This window comes from Squalius cephalus (assembly GCF_949319135.1).
Source record: "Squalius cephalus genome assembly, chromosome: 10".
Classification (NCBI taxonomy): domain Eukaryota; kingdom Metazoa; phylum Chordata; class Actinopteri; order Cypriniformes; family Leuciscidae; genus Squalius; species Squalius cephalus.
This window is the reverse complement of record NC_137131.1, coordinates 26,457,806-26,475,652: the sequence shown is the minus strand read 5'-3', so window position 1 is coordinate 26,475,652 and position 17,847 is coordinate 26,457,806. Positions and strand designations below refer to the sequence as shown.

The 17,847-nt window shown below is 43.2% G+C and overlaps 1 long non-coding RNA gene across 2 annotated transcripts; it reads left to right on the top strand.

Moving 5' to 3' along the window:
- Positions 1 to 15,577: 15,577 nt before the first annotated feature.
- Positions 15,578 to 16,727, top strand: LOC307166231. 2 transcript variants are annotated; one of them, XR_013822602.1, is made up of 3 exons: positions 15,578 to 15,687; positions 15,845 to 15,957; positions 16,588 to 16,727. It is a non-coding gene; the product is annotated as an uncharacterized lncRNA (long non-coding RNA). The 2 variants fall into 2 exon arrangements; XR_013822603.1 differs by having other exon boundaries at positions 15,842 to 15,957.
- The last annotated feature ends 1,120 nt before the right edge of the window (positions 16,728 to 17,847 follow it).

Sequence of the window (17,847 nt, the reverse complement as noted above, 5' to 3'; positions counted from 1 at the left end):
CTGACCAGTATATAGGTTGCAGAGAGAAGAGAATGAAAAATAGGAAGAAATGAAAAAGGTGGGACCGACTATTTTTAGTGAGTAGGGATTTCTGTCTCCTGCCTGGATGATCTCGAGCCTTGAAAAGGAGCGTGAGGGTTATTGAGTGGGATCCGCTGCAGAACTATGTTCAGTGGCCGTTGTTGCTGGCCGAGCATGCAGATGGTGGTGTTGTGTGTTTACCTCGAATTTTGAGGTCACACATCATAACACATCATAATGCCAGCGCCCTGACAGAAACACAGAGGCTATGAGAGAACACATCATACATACTCATACTGAAAATATCTGTAGGTGTGAAAACTTTACATCTTTTAAGAAGCAGGGAAGAGAACTGTGCAACGCTCACAGGAACACTGAGGCAAACTGATCTTTATCTTCACAGCATGAGCATGCTGGATTTAAATAGACACTCCGTTTTTTTTTGTTTTTTTTAGCAGTTGCACACATTAGACCACAGGTAGGCCTAAGAGATCAGTGTAGAAAGGGCAAATTCTGCTTCAACATATACTATGTAGTTGAGCTGTAACAATCTTAAACAAGAACAATGTTGTTGAACCATGGATTGTTCTATAAGATCATCTTTGATGTAGTACACACACTGTGCAAATATTACTATGCAAATAGAATGAAACATGTATTGGTCATTCTGAGCTGCAGCATTTATCTGCAGTTTACGTGCCGATCACAGGAGTAGCAACATTCCATAGTTTGATCCAACAGAATGTTGACACATGACGTTCCATTTTTCTTTCTGTTATGATCTTTTATCACAGGCAGAATGGCTTGTCAAAGGGATATTATCTCTTTTCAAGTTTGAAGGAGCAGGTACATTTCAACAAATAAACATGCACACTCCTATGTGTATACTAAATGAGAAGATAAGCATGCAGTTTGCTACATCTCAATAAATGTTTTTTGTTTGACAGGTTGTAAGAAGCAAAAAACAAAAACAAAACAAAAAAACAGTCTCCAGGTGTGAGTGACTCAGACTGGAATGATGAGTCACCCATTGCCCTGGCTTCACTCCCACAGGCCTATTATAGTTCATCAGAAAGCATACCAGCCTCCTACAGTCGTGTCACGATACTAACCAAAACAAATGTATGAAAATACTATTGAAAATTTTTTCCACAGTCTTGGCTTTAGCATAATTAACTTTTCACTTAGCATCACTCAGCAAAATTATGTCACACATCATCAACCCAGACTGTGGTCAGTTTATCTTTTGTAACCTTTCTCGAATTGTGTGCCTGTTCTATGAAAACAGCATATAATTAAAACATTTATGTATTGTACTGTGCATATACTTGCTTGAGTGAGTCAGTTCTGTCCTGTCATTGAAGCTGTGTAGCACTGGATTAACTAGAGCCAGACAAAGGTTTCCTCCAAAAATATTTTTGTTTTTGTTACCCTTTCTAGTACATTTGGCCCCCACAAAGTAATATAAACCTGCACACACACACACACACACACACACACACACACACACACACACACACACACACACACACACACGTCTGGTTCACTATCTTTGTGGGGACTCTCCATAGACGTAATGGTTTTTATACCGTACAAACTGTACATTCTATCCCCTTACACTGCCCCTGCCCCTAAACCTACCCATCACAGGAAACATTCTGCATTTTTACTTTCTCAAAACAACTCATCCTGTGTGTTTTATAAGCCTTTTGAAAAGTGGGGACCGCTGGCTGGTCCCCACAATGTAGGTGATCTCAGGTTTTACTATTCTTATGGGGACATTTGGTCCCCACAATGTAATATAAACAAGGGCACACATTACACACACACACACACACACACACACACACACACACACACACACACACACACACACACACACACACACACACACACACACACACACACACACACACACATCCCTCCCCCTCTAGTTTTCACCCCCTCCCCCTTCCAGGAGGTCATGGGTGCAGGTAATTAAAATGGAGAGGGAGAGGTTTTCCAGCTCTCTCTGCAGCTGCTATGGGCCAATATTATACAGATTGCTGCTGACCCAGCCCCCTGACAGAAACAGAGGCTATGAGAGAACACACACACACACACAAACCCATTTCTGCCCAATAGAGGACAACAGCGTGAGGACAACTCACACACAAACACGCATGTTGGGTTTTTGTGCTTTATGGGGACAATCCATTGACAATGCTTTTAACACAGTGCAAACTGTATATTCTATCCCTAAACCTACCCATCAAAGAAAACTTACTGCATATTTACATTAAAAAACAAACAAACAAACAAAAAACTTAGTATGATTTAGAAACTGTTTTCCTCATAAAAAATACAAAAATCCCCACAAGGATTTCAGATATTGCAATCATTGTGGGTACATTTTGTCCCTACAACATAGGGTTTACCAGGACAACACACACAGAGAGACAATGGAGCTGTGGCCCTTTCATATTATTACAGTGCTTATAAGACAGGACTGTGTATTGACATTTCCCCAAACATCTCTGGTCAGGGTTTTTGTTTCTTGTAAGAGATACAATATAATATTATAAGATAAGCACAAGTATTTTCTCATTCAGTGTCTATAGGATTTTTTTTTTTTTTTTTCGCTTTTACTGTCTGTTTCTGTAGTGTGCACTGTTCTTGTTGTTCTTGTGTCTTAAAGTTATTATAGACTGTATGTGTAGAAATTGTGGCTACTGGATTCATGTGTTCCACCTCATGGTTGCGGTGTACTTTATGTCTGTTTTCTGTCCATCAGCCAATTATTACAGTAAAAGCAGAATTGTCCACTAAAGGATTCACACACAGATGTACATGATTGCAGTGTCAGACATATTTAGGCCTACAAATACTTTTTTTTTTCTCCATATACACATTTTTTTCCCCATGTTGGGACTTTCCATATAATGATTTTTGAAATATATATATACGTATATATATATATATATATATATATATATATATATATATATATATATATATATATATATGTGTGTGTGTGTGTGTTATGTATAACCCTACCCCTAAACCTCCCCACCACAGAAAACTTTCTGCATTTTTACATTTTCAAAAAAACAATTGTTTATTACAGTTTTTCTCGATTGCTTAAACACTTAAACTATGCCTCGTATTATCAAAACTGTAAACACAAATCCATAACGTCTCACCCAATCATCCTATTTTTAGGTCAAAATGAAGCTCTACACTCAAAACCATTCACTCTTGCTGAAAAAACAAACTTTGCCCTCAGACAGGACACACAAGCCCTCAAAATCACACACACTACATAGTCTTACACACTGGTGCAATAAATTCAAAACAACATTTCCAAAACTGGTAAATTATGTTGCTTGTGGTTCCCCCCCTCACAAACCTTTTCACATGATGAACATCTTTTTTTTTTCTCTCCTCTAATTTTTTTTTTCATATTTATGCAAGATGTGTGTGACCATCATATGACAGTAAAAGAGCACACACAAACCTTATTCTACAGTTTTTCTGAATTGCTAAGACACATTTCTTGAAACCTGCTCTCCTTTTCTCTAAACTGTGAACACAAAACCCAATTTTCAAGCTACATTCACAAAACCTGACTCCTCTTGCAAAACCAAACATTTGACCCAAAACCATTTGAACTTTAATCAAAATCACTCACTACCGTCAAAAACCGCACAAAACCAGCTAATGTGCAAACACAACTTAGTAACCATTACACACTACATAAATAAATGCAAAACACTGTGGGATAGCGGGAATAATTTTATTCTTGTACTCAGATTTAAACAAAAAGAAATAAAATAAAGCTTTTAAAAAAACTGCAGCAAAAAAGAGAAACAAAAGTTATGTAAAGAAAAAAATAAATAAGACATGTTTACAGCATTTATTCTGCCTCAGGATCACGCCTCTCTGCTGGGTGAGGCCACAGGACTTCATCCACGTCACATGCTATGTTCTCCCTTGCAAGGCAACGGGGAAATAATCCTTTAGCATGCCGAATCCAGCCCTGGCAAGATTCCACGCTGATGTCGCCACATGCTCCAGTCATTGCTTGAATTAGGTTCTCCTGTGTGTAAGGGTTATGGTCATACACTTTCCATCTCCATGCCGAGAAAAACTCCTCGATAGGGTTTAAGAAGGGAGAGTATGGTGGAAGAAAGACATTAAAAAATACTGCTCATTTTGAAATCAGTCGCGTATTCTCGGACCACGGTGAAAGCTCACATTGTCCCAAATGACAACATACATGGGATGCTCCGCCTGCTCGCGCTCCCTCTGCTCGAGCAGAGCACCCTGTAGACCATCCAGGAATGTTAGTAGCAGTTCGGTGTTGTATGACCCAACAGTAACATGACTGTTGAGAACCCCATAGCTGCTGATGGCAGCACAGATGGTTACATTTCCACCACGCTGGCCAGGCAGTTCAATAATGGCACGTTGACCTATCACGTTGCGACCTCTTCTCCTTTTGGCTAGATTGAATCCAGCTTCATCCATGAAAATGTATTCATGAGGCATAGCCATTGAGTCAAGCTCAAAGATTCTCTGTACACAGTGAAAACTACATTTAGTTCCATAAATGACACAGTAAGATGTATACATGTGCTGCTTCCCAAACTACACAGTATACTTTCTAGTACTGAGTTTACTTACTTGCACATATTGACATCGTAGCTCTTTCACTCTCTCACTGTTTCGCTCAAATGGTACCCGATAAACTTGTTTCATCCTTATCTTGTTGCGTTGCAGGACACGATCAATTGTTGACAAACTCACACTATTTATTCCCTCGAAATGTACGTTGTCTTCGCAACCTGGTCTCACAGGATTCCGTGAAATGTCCACGGGCCCTTAACTCAAAATCCGTGCATCGCCCCAAATTCCGTGATGCGGCCACGGATATTACTCCAACGCAAGTCAATGACACTGACCTTCCGTGGTCCACACACGGATACCCGTTTCAATGACGGAGTACAGATCTCACTCAATCGACGTGCTTTCTCATTTGGAAACGCAACATTTGAAGTATTTGTGAACTTTTCCAACATCAAATGCCATAATGACGTTAACCTGACTGTTATTGAAGCTATTGCATTGTCCTGTCATCATAAAATTTCGGTTTGTTTCAGTTAGCCTAACCAAAATCCCGTGATGGCACCACGGACCTCAACAACCTGACCTCACTCATGGACGTTGTAATGTTGCTGGCTTGTTTAGGAACTTATAAGCTTTAGGTCGACTGTGTTGCAATGGCATGTAATTAACTTGACATTTTGTCTCGTCCTGTCATCATAAAATCCAGTTTGATGGTGTTTTACACCTATTGCTCGCTTGGCTATAGTCAGATCTAAAATCTGTGATAGGAGCACGGAGTGAGTCTGTGTTGAGACCACGGATAACTCCAACGCGCAAGTCAATGACACTCATCTTCCGTGGTCCACACACGGATATCCGTTTCAATGACAGAGAACAGATCTCACTCAATGGACGTGCTTTCTCATTTGGAAACACAACATTTTAAGTATTTATTTATTTTCCAACACCAAATACCATAAAGACTTTAACCTCTCTGTTATTGTAGCTATTGCATTGTCCAGCCATCATAAAAATTCAGTCTGATTCTGTTAGCCTAACTGAAGTCCCGTGATGGCATCACGGACCTCAACAACCTGACCTCACTCACTGGATGGTGTGATGTTGCTCACTTGTTTAGACACTTGAAAGCTTTATGTCGACTGTGTTGCAATTTTGTCTTGTCCTGTCATCATAAAATCCAGTTTGATGGCGTTTTACACCTATTGCTCGCTTGGCTATAGTCAGATCTAAAATCTGTGATAGGAGCACGGATTGAGTCTGTGGTGAGACCACGGATAACTCCAACGTTCGTGATATGGTCACGTAATTTAATCTATTGATTCGTGCCACGGACACGTTTATTTCGTAATTTTTCGTCTTTCGTGATCACAGCTCGATTATTTCTGCCTGTCGGCTGCAGCAGAGAAGCTGTTTAATCAACATTTATTCACAAGATCTTATCGTGGTTTATGTATTTTTTTAATGTTATTATTTCGGTCTTATTGCCAGGGAAGCTGGATTGCTTTGCTGTTTATTGATATTTTTAAAATGATATTTTATTAGTAGGAAATCGCGCTGAAGAAGTCTCGTTCCGAACACATCGTGATATTTGGCATCAGTTCACGTGTGTCAGCTGTTGGTAAGTAGCCGAGTAAATAAATACCTAAATACGCTGTCCTAATGTGTGATATAATGTCTTTTCTGTTTGTCGATATTAATCTGCCATTATATCTTGTTGTTTCATTGCTTTCTAATTCAAAATATATGATTAAACACCGCCTGTCACGTGACGTGCTATAGGCTTAGATATTCATCAGATTAAAAATAGTACAATTAGTTCCAAAGTTGTATTTGTAGTAGAAGCACAGTAAAAACAACACTTACCATGCTTTTACCACAGTAACATTAGTTTTACTGTGATAAGTGTAGTAAAAAGACAGTAATCACTAAACTTACTATGCTTTTACCACAATATTGGTAGTTTTAATGTGATACTTATTGTAAATGCACAGTAACCACAACACTTACCATGCTTTTACCACAGTAACCCTAGTTTTACTGTGATAGGGTGTGGTAAAAGGACAGTAACCACAAAACTTACCATGCTTTTACCTCTGTATTGATAGTTTTAAAGTGATATTTGTTGTAAATGCATATTAACCACAACACTTGCCATGCTTTTAATGCTTTATAATGTAACATCCAACATTTGTAAGGTAAATCAGTACTTTTTCCTTTAAATAATCCTAAATATTATTCATTATGATATTTTCTTTTCTCTTTTTTCAGCTGAAAAGACCAAAAGGGCCTTTCGGACTCAGTCAGCCCATTATTGTTTGAGGAGAAGTAAACGGAGGAGACGGACAGCTGCAAAGGCAAATATTCACAATGGTATGTATGTGTTGGTTTTAACCCTAAATCAAACATTTTATCAAGCATTTGTTGTTTCTTAAAACTTTTCTCACAATTCATAGCCCAATCAGTACAAACATAGTCTGAAAGTCTTAATAATTCACAAGATTTAACAAGTTGTCAAATTCGTATGATACTCGTACATATTTGTATACTCGTACACAATCTTGCAGCTTTCACTCCTAGTGCTGTCACTGGCTACTGCCTCAATTCCTGTACATATTTATCGCCATATTTGTAAATCAGTTGCGCCACTTCTTGGAAAGTTGACGGATGTCACACACACTGTCAGAAAGTTTATATTAATTGCAAATTGGTCCCCGTCTGTTCATGTTCCAGTGATACATGATGTCTCTCCACACCTCATAACCTACCTCTGTTTGCAAGAGTGGAAAAGCTTGTGACTTGTCACATGACATCAGATACTTGATTATTTTGTCATTGTACAGAAGAGGACTGGCTTCTTTGATTTAGATAGTTTGTGGATCGTTAGGTAGAGCTCACAGCGGGTGATCGGTCAGAATCACGCAAGATTTCTTCATTGGAAGTATTTATTGAATTTACAACTGCATGATTGAATATGTACATTGATGTGTGGTTCTGAAACAAATAAAAGAAATAAAACAAACGTAATTAGTTGAATACAAATGAATGATTATCATGCAACAAACCTCTATTCGTATTAACTGTATCCTATTATAATAATATAGCAGGAATAATATACAATAATATTGTAACATGGCTGAAACTGGCACTGAAAGAATGAAAAAAAGGCTGTTTTGTGTTTCTAAACAGCTACAACTATAACAAAGAGAAAGAATAAACCATTCGCAATACAATAGCTCCCTCTGCTGTTCGCATAAATAACTACACCAGGCCGCTCTGAGAAGTATCATGTGACGACCAGTGTACATGCGGGAGGTGCGTGCCCTATAACCAATTAACTGGATTGAAGGCGAATATCACCGCGATAGTTTTCAAACTATGCGCAAAGGCGCTTAACTGGTATTCTACAATGTGTAACCAAAGAATAATGCCCGAGTGGCAATCTATACATTGATAGAAAGAAGCATCACGACACGAGGTCTAGCCAGGCAGGAAAAGCCTGTGCTTACATTTAGCAACACTAAACAGACAAAACACTACCAATCTAGCCTTAGCATTGACAGTAAAAAACAACAAAATATCGATTCTTACTTGTAAAGACGCACACAGAACAAAGCAGTTGTATCAAGGCAGGTTGTAAGTCCGTGCTGTTAACGTACACTACTGACAAAAGTCTCTGACAGAATGCTACCCACGTGCAGCGATCCTGAGTCAACTTGTGATTGGCTAAGAATCCAGGTGAAGCAAGGCGTCTTCCAGTAGGAGAGAGAGAGTCACAGTAAAGTGTGTGATGCTTAGCGGCCACAAGGGGGCCTTTTTTACAGCCGCCCCCAGATTACTGAAGGGAATCTGCAGAAGAAGAAAAGGCGCCCACTTGTCCGGTAGTGGTTAGTCTGACAACTCTGGAAGCTGGATGAGTCGAGCCACAGGGCGGGTGTACGCCCGGTCTCCTACATTCACTTCAGCAGATCGTACTTTACCATCAAGGCCGGGGGAGACGCTGGTCACTGTACCCACTGGCCACAGTGAGCGAGGGAGCTGCGGGTCAATGATGAGGACTGTCTTCCCAATGTGCAGGTCTGGGTTTTCAGCATTCCACTTCTGTCGGGCCTGGAGGCTGGGCAGATAGAAACGGATAAAATGCTTCCAGAAGTGGTCAGCTAACAGCTGGCTATGGCGCCAACGCCTACTGCTCAGGAGCTCGGAGTCAGGATACACCACCTGCGGGAGAGAGGCATCTGGCCGCCCAATGAGCAGGGAGTTGGGAGTTATTGGATCAGGGTCGGCGATGTCTGCAGATGTGTAGCCCAATGGTTTGGAGTTGAGAATCCCTTCAATCTCAACTAGTAGGGTTCTCAGTACCTCATCTGTCACAAGCTGGGCTCCAAGGGTTACTTGCAGGGCTTGTTTTACTGAGCGTATCTCGCGCTCCCAGCAGCCGCCAAAGTGGGGGGAATTAGGTGGATTAAACTTCCAGTCGATCTGCTGAGAGGCGAGTTGAGCCTTGATGTCTGGAGCAAGGTCGGCGAATGCTTCCTGGAGCTCTCGATCGCCACCTCTGAAGTTAGTCCCCTGGTCTGAGATCAGCTCGAACGGCTTTCCTCTGCGGGCGATGAACCGTCTCAGGCCCATGAGGAATGAGTCTGCATTCAAACTGGAGAGCAGATCGATATGCACGGCTCGGGTGGTCATGCATTTAAAGATTATTCCCCAGCGCTTTTCACTCCTCCTTCCAATCGCTACCGAGTATGGCCCGAAGCAGTCTACTCCTGTTGAGTAAAATGCTGGCTTGAAAAGTCGGACTCTGGATGGAGGCAGGTCTGCCATCTTAGGGATCTGTGGCTTTCCGCGCCATTTCTGACACTCTTGGCACTTGCGCTGAAAGCGGCGGATAGCCTCTTGCCCTCCTGGTAGCCAATACTTGCGACGCATCTCTGAGAAGACCCTCTCTGGGCCTGGATGGTGCAGACGGTAATCATACTCTTGGATGAGCAGCTGCGTGACTGGGTGTTTGGCATCCAGCACCACCGGGTGAACAGTATCCGGTTCCAACTGGTTACTATGGCGCAGACGTCCGCCAACACGGATGAGCTTGTCACTGTGGTCGAACTCTGGTGCCAGCTTGAGAAGTCTGCTGCTCTTGGCGACTGGTTTCCCTGACTGCAGCTGGGCATAGTCAACAGGAAAACTGTCTTGTTGGACCTGTTGTAGCAGAGCCAGCTGGGCTTGCCTGTAGGCTGTGACGTTGCCTGGGGCCGCCCCATGTAGAGTCTTAGTTGTGGCGGTCAGGAGGTCTTTGAAGGAAGATAACTGCTTAGCGTCAGGGAGATGACTTGGCGTGGTAGAAGTGAGGCCGCAGAACGGAGGTTTCTTGAGCTCTTCACCCTGATCTGCCTCTGTCTGAATCTGAGGACTTTGTGGCCATTTGTCTGGGTCACACCACAAGAAGGTTGGGCCTCGACCCCAGCGGCTATCTGGTGTCAATGTGTCGAGAGGTTTGCCACGCGTTATGTCGTCGGCAGGGTTCTGTGCAGAGTCCACGTACCTCCATGTGTCGCCATCGGTGAGATCTTGGATCTCTGCCACACGTGTGCCAACAAACACTTTGAATCGGCATGACTCCGACTGCAGCCACTTGAGCACAGTAGTGGAGTCCGACCAGAGCACCACCCGTTGGATGGGCAGTGTGAGTTCAGATTTGAGGATCCGAGCCATTTGTGCTCCGGTCAGAGCAGCGCATAACTCAAGGCGTGGGATTGACTGTTGCTTTTTTGGAGCAACTCTGGATCTTGCAGTGACGAAAGCTACTTGGACGACTCCATGAGGATTCTCGGTTCGGAGGTATGCCACAGAGCCATAGGCTTGCTCTGAGGCATCACAGAACACGTGGATCTCACGCTCACAGGTGGAAGAGTCTAACTCACAGTCAGTGTAACACCTCGGAAGTGCTATGCTCTGTAGGTGAGGTAACTCGTCCTTCCACTCTCTCCATGCGGCTAGCAGGTGATCTGGCAGAGCAGGGTCGTCCCAGTCACGCTTTTTGTCCCACAGGTGTTGGATGACAACTTTGGCCCTGGTGGTGTAAGGTACTAGAAAGCCAAGGGGGTCATATTGGCTTGCCACCACTTTGTAGATGGAGCGCATAGTGACAACTTCTTCAGTGGCTACAGCCTCTCGACTCTTGAAGGACAGGGTGTCCTCTCGACAGTCCCACTGCAGGCCCAGGGCTGATTCTTCTTGACCTGGGTGACCTTGGGCGATCCACTTTTCAGCACTAGCCGATCTCGCCTCAGCAGGGAGGTGACGGATGGTGTCTGGATGGGTACTGGCCCACTGGCGTAGCTCAAAGCCTCCCTCGGCAAGGAGAGTCTGCAGCTTGTCGATGATGGGCTTGGCATCTTCAACTGTAGGCACGCTTTGAAGACAGTTATCCACGTAAAAATGTCTCAACACAGAGTCTCTCACTGCATCAGCTGGCTGAGTATGGTCGGTGATGTGCTTCTGTAAGGCATATGTAGCACAGCAGGGGCTACAGGTAGTGCCGAAGGGAAGCACCTTCCACTGGTAGACTGTGGGTTGTTCATCACGCTTGAGCTCCCTCCAGAGGAAGCGAAGGAGAGGCTCATCCTCTGGAAGGAGCCTGACCTGGTGAAACATCCCCCGTATGTCACTGCTGAAGGCCACACAATGTTCTCTGAATCGCAAGAGCACTGAAAGGAGAGGTGGACCAAGGGTTGGACCAGGGAGCAGGAGTTTGTTCAAGTCAGTGGCGTTGTACTGGAAAGAGCAATTAAAAACCACTCGGTGCTTGCCATTGTGCTCGACAAGGTGGTGAGGGATGTACCAGCTGCTTGATGTGTTCTCTGTGCCAGGGGGTAGTTTCGCCACATAGCCAGCCTGTTCAAGTCTCTGGATCTCTGAGTTGTAGACTTGGGCCGTCTCAGGGTTCTTCGCCAGCCGCCTTTCCATATTCCGGAGCTGAGGAAGTACTGCCTCCTTTGGTGCGCAGAGCTGGGGAAAGTTCTTCACGCGGAGGAGAGGAGTAGCATAGCGGTGGATGCCATTAACATCTACTCGCACCGTCTGTTTATCCAAGCATTCAAGGGCCTCCTTGTCCTGCCGTGACCTCGTACTGGCCTTTTCGCTGCGCCATGGGAGGATGTCCAGCTGCCACAGTCTCTCGACGTGCTGGTAGATGTCAGCTGGAGGTGCCCCGAAGGTGGTGAAAAGACAGCGTTGTTCAATAAGGTACTGCTTTAGATTGTTGGTCGGACCTTGCAGCGTCCATCCGAGACGGGTGTGGACAGCAACCGGTGCTCCAGGGGGACCAAAGATGACTGGCTCAACTGGAGTCACCAAGTGGGGGTGGTCTGAGCCAATGAGCAGTAGCGGGACAATGTCCTTGAATGAAGGGATAGAAAGCTTCTTTAAATGTCTGTATTTGCTCTGCAGTGCTTTGAAGGGATAAGTGTGCTGGCCTAGCCCGAGCTTGGGTGCAGTAAAGGCTCCTTGGATGTTGTATACCATGGCTGGAGAACAGGCTGGAGAGATGCTAAATGAGACAGCCGCCCCGTGAAGCGTCTGCAGCTCCTGTCTGACTGTACGCAGGGGCAAATCCTCGGGCTGGCCTTCAAGTCCCAGTTGTTGGACAGCCGGTTGGAGGAGCAGGGTGCGTTCGGAGCCGTCGTCTAGCACAGCGTATGTCTCTAGAGTTTGGTCACCATGGCGGAGGATAACTTTACTGACCTTGAGAAGCACACGATGGCCCTGCGGTGGCTTGCCAATGTATAGCACTTGGTCTGCACTTGGTATGGACAAAGGTTTGCACTCACTGGACTTCTCCTGGTCAGACCTTCTCTCAGCTTTGTCAGTCTTGGCTAGACTTCTCTCGCTGACATCGTGCAGAGCAAGCAGGTGTCTGCTGTTACATGTTTTACAGCACATCTTTAGATCACATTCAGCTGATCGGTGTTCTCTGCCGCATCGCCAACATCGGTTGTTGTCCTGAATCCAGTTACGTTTCTGGGTGGCGCTAAGCAGTTTGAAATTTGCGCAACTATTCAAAGTGTGCTTGTAGTTCTCACAGAATGGGCAGAACTTCTTTGCATCTAGACTGGTTGGAGGAGTAGATTTGGCCGGCTCCCTAGCTCCCAGCATGAGGACTGAGGCCTTAGGTGACGACTTGACAGTACTCTTCGAGTCTTTGGGCTTAGATCAAGTGTCCTTTCTCAAGCGATATTGTGCTATATCCTCCTGGATCTGGAGCTCGTATTCCAACCAATCTGCTAGGTCCAGAAGAGTGGGGATAGGAATGCGGAGCGGGTGGATGTAGCGCCTGAAACTGGACCTCAGGTCGTGCGGTAGCTTGCCCAGTAGACGGGTGACATGAGAACCACAGTCCAGCTCAACTTTCCCCTTTAAACCGAGCTGCTCCAACATGCTCACCAGGGATCTGACGTTCAGGGCGAACAACCTGAATGACTTGATGTCTCCACTCTGAATGTTGGGGCCGTCCATCAGTTCAGCAATACGCTGAAGGGCGAGTTGGTGTGGCTGCCCGTACTGCTGGTTTAAAGCTGCCATAGTGTCAGTGAAGGGGTAATCAGAATTGCTGTAAGAATCTGCCACCAGCAATGCTTCCTCCAGCTTCAGATGATCCACTAATATCTGGAACTTGAAACGTTCAGTGGCATCTCTAGGAAGGAGATTATCTAGGGCAATACGGAGTCTCGCAAAGTCTCTTGGGTTAGGACGGCTGAAGTTCGGGATTGTAGGAGTGGGCCCTCTGTATGTTCTTTCCTGTCCACCAGGGGGAGTCACTGAGCGTCGGCGTCTGGGCTCGTACCGAGGTGAAGGGGGACTACGTCTCTCACGTTGGTCTGGAGAGTAGCTGCGGCGGCGTGCAGGAGAGTAGTCACCTCTGCGTGATGGTTCTCTGTATTCTCTGGAGGAATAACAAGAGTCTCTGTAGCTGGCGTGGCGCTCAGGTGAGCGGCGGTGGCTGGACTGCTCATAGTTATAATGAGAACTGTAGCGCCCTTCCCTGGACTCATAGCTTCGTCGTGGGGCCTGGTGCTTGGTGCGTACTGGCTCGGGAGAATCATATCTGGTTGATTCCCTGTAGTCCTTTGTCTATCTGCTGTAGTCATGATGCCTGTCAGAGGACCGTTGTGGTGGTGTCTCCCTGTCCCGGAAGTAGACTGATTTGTACTGGGTTGAAGCACCTCCATAATCCAGCCCTTCTCGGTAAAGTCTATCTCTGGCAGTTACAGTACGTGGCTCTGGATGGGAACTGCTGGGCTCCACTTTGGCTCTGAGCTGTTCGTTCTGTATTTTTAATTCCTCCATTGCTGCTAGGAGATCTTCCCTTTCACGCTCAAGTATTTGGCACTCCCTTCTCCACTCATCTGCAGAAGATTCCCATTTATCAGTGACTGACCATCGCGCTGGGCTGTGATGCAGCTGACTTTCTGGGGATGTAGAGCGTGAATCAGGTCTGCTGTGGTCCTCTTCGTCTAGTCGCTCTCTGGACTGTGACTCAGAAGACTTCTTGGTTTGAGATCTGGTCGGGAGATCAGACAAGTCATAATCTTGCAAGTAGTTAGGGAGGGACCGCTGCCTCCTGGATCGTGCACTAGACTCTTTATCCGAGGTGGTAGACATCTTGCTCCGCTGCAGGCTCTGGATCCGGCTCGAAGGACCACTTTGTACAGAAGAGGACTGGCTTCTTTGATTTAGATAGTTTGTGGATCGTTAGGTAGAGCTCACAGCGGGTGATCGGTCAGAATCACGCAAGATTTCTTCATTGGAAGTATTTATTGAATTTACAACTGCATGATTGAATATGTACATTGATGTGTGGTTCTGAAACAAATAAAAGAAATAAAACAAACGTAATTAGTTGAATACAAATGAATGATTATCATGCAACAAACCTCTATTCGTATTAACTGTATCCTATTATAATAATATAGCAGGAATAATATACAATAATATTGTAACATGGCTGAAACTGGCATTGAAAGAATGAAAAAAAGGCTGTTTTGTGTTTCTAAACAGCTACAACTATAACAAAGAGAAAGAATAAACCATTCGCAATACAATAGCTCCCTCTGCTGTTCGCATAAATAACTACACCAGGCCGCTCTGAGAAGTATCACGTGACAACCAGTGTACATGCGGGAGGTGCGTGCCCTATAACCAATTAACTGGATTGAAGGCGAATATCACCGCGATAGTTTTCAAACTATGCGCAAAGGCGCTTAACTGGTATTCTACAATGTGTAACCAAAGAATAATGCCCGAGTGGCAATCTATACATTGATAGAAAGAAGCATCACGACACGAGGTCTAGCCAGGCAGGAAAAGCCTGTGCTTACATTTAGCAACACTAAACAGACAAAACACTACCAATCTAGCCTTAGCATTGACAGTAAAAAACAACAAAATATCGATTCTTACTTGTAAAGACGCACACAGAACAAAGCAGTTGTATCAAGGCAGGTTGTAAGTCCGTGCTGTTAACGTACACTACTGACAAAAGTCTCTGACAGAATGCTACCCACGTGCAGCGATCCTGAGTCAACTTGTGATTGGCTAAGAATCCAGGTGAAGCAAGGCGTCTTCCAGTAGGAGAGAGAGAGTCACAGTAAAGTGTGTGATGCTTAGCGGCCACAAGGGGGCCTTTTTTACAGTCATAATCAGATCAGTTACACTGCTGATAACTGTCCCGTTTGCATGTAAATCATTTTCATATGATTATTGCTTGCTATTAAAGACATACATTTATTCATAGAAATGCCCACATATCAGTGAACTTATAAAATAAAAATGCTTTTAACATTTAATTATGCAACACTCTTTACAGAAAACATATCCTACAGTTATAAACTGACTATTTGCAAGTAATGTATTAAAATTACCTTCCTTTCTGTTTTGCAGGATTACTAGTCCTTTTTTTAAAGCTCTACAATATCAAACTCAACAGCTCTTTTAAGAGCCAACCATTACAAGAGCTACTAGTGAGTCGCAGCGAATCTTGCCGTGATCAGCCCTTCCCAGGTGAAGTTTCTAGAATATTGCAATCAGTATTTACTCATCAAATGTTCTCTCCTGAATCATATGGTAAATTAACTTATTTAATACTGTCTTAATTTATGTTTCAGGAACAATAGTAATTGCACATAGAGTAAGTCGAGACTTTCTTGTTTTACAGCAGAGAAGGAAGACCAGTCCTTATATCAACGCAAGCTAATCAAATAAGTCCTTTGTTTCGGGTGAGGAAGGAACATCTGGTGCCCAAAGAAGACAGAAAAGTGCGCGAGTCCATTGGTATGTCTTGAATTGAAACAATGCTGTAAAATGTAGTACATAATTTGATGTTGACAATTTTACATTGTACAGGTTTTCACTTGGTTTTTGATCATGTGAAGCTCTTGAAACAAGTGACAGAAGAGTATGTTGTCTGGAAAGAAATCAAGCATCACTGGCATAGGCTCAAAAGAGACAATGCCTTTCTTAAAGATCTTTTAAAATAGGTTGCTGTTGAGATGGGTAAAACAGTTTTTGTTCAGTACTTAGCTTATATTATGTGCTCCAATATATATATATATATATATATATAATACTTCAATGTGTATATTATATAATGTACTGACTGCTGCTTTGTAAATTTATGTAAGGAACAGGCAACTCTGGCCCTTTGCATTCTACTTTTTGAGGTTAATTAAGAGTTAACCTCCAACCCTAATCGAGCACATCTGAAAATTTTAACCAAAGTCTTCAGGTTTACTTCTAGACAATAGGCAGGAGGGTTTGAGTTCGGAGCTAAATCTGCAGGACAGTGGACGCTGAGGGCCAGAGTAAACCATCACTGCTTTAAATCATGCAGAACATAAGCTGACCCGACTGTCCATTAAACAACTTCATTTGAATGGTTTGTGTTTTCTGTTTTACTTTCAGACCAGGACTGGAGAACGCCTGACAGTGGGATGTTGAGACTTCTTCTTCTGGTTGAGAAAAAGCTACACCACATCAGTGATCGCATCTTCTGTTCTTCTGTTCTTCAACTGAACAAACTGTTTAGACGAGGAAGAAGAACACGAACACGATAGAGACATGTTCAGGGAAGAGCAAGAAACCAGTTTAGCTGTGATAATGAATCATTATTTTCCAACACAATATCAAATCTGTTTTCTGTATCATATGTGACTGAATATGATTCTCTGGCACTAATTTTATGGCTTCAGCAGCTGTGAATGGACTATTATGATGTTAATGTATTTTTGAAGACACATTTGTATTTATCTTGAATCTCATTTGTCTTTATGCTACTTTATCAACTTTATTCTGTGTCCTCCAATAAAGTGTTGTTTAATAAAGTATGGTGACTATTGTGTATTGAAAGTGGTGTTTGGTACAGTAAATAGACATTTTTATTTGAGAAATTTTAATTTCTTATTTCTTTAGTTTAATTCATTAAAAAATAACTAGGCCTACATATAATTAACTTATAAATTACTACATATAATTAATGACCATGATTCTTTTACTTGGGACATAAAAAAATGTAGATCTGGTTAATGATATTTGGGACAACAATGCAACAAAAGTTGCACATACTTGCATGTATGCCAGTTTGCAGTGAAATAAAAGGAAGCTATGTGAATAACAAGAGGCTGCAGTGGCTATCTTGCTATAAATACTTAAAGCTTAATTGAAGATGATCCATGTTGATCATTCTAGTACATCTACAACTGCTTTTCGAATGAAAGCATATATCACTGATGTCAGGCATATACTGTAAGCAGCAATCAGAGGGGGTGAAAAGGAAATGTTGGCACTGTTTTTTTGTTGTTTTACTGAATGGTGCATTACCCTTGTGTAATAGTAATAGTGTGTGTAGATCTGTGTAGATTGTATGGCCCAGCAATGGCCCCCAGAAGAGCAAACAAATGCACATTTCAAATGGCTGTAACTCGAAGTCCGGTTAGTGTATCAAAGAGAAAATCGGCAGGACGACTGCTTATGCTATGTATAATAAATAATGTTGGCCACAGTTTTCAGATATATATGGAAAGCTGGCATAAAGGTTATTTTTAAAGTGCTCACAGTAAAATATCAAATTTCAGCCTGTCCCTCATATATGTCATAAAGGTTTGCATAATGAACAAATTTAGATATCCAGTTGTCCATTAAATATATAATTTATTTAACATTTAT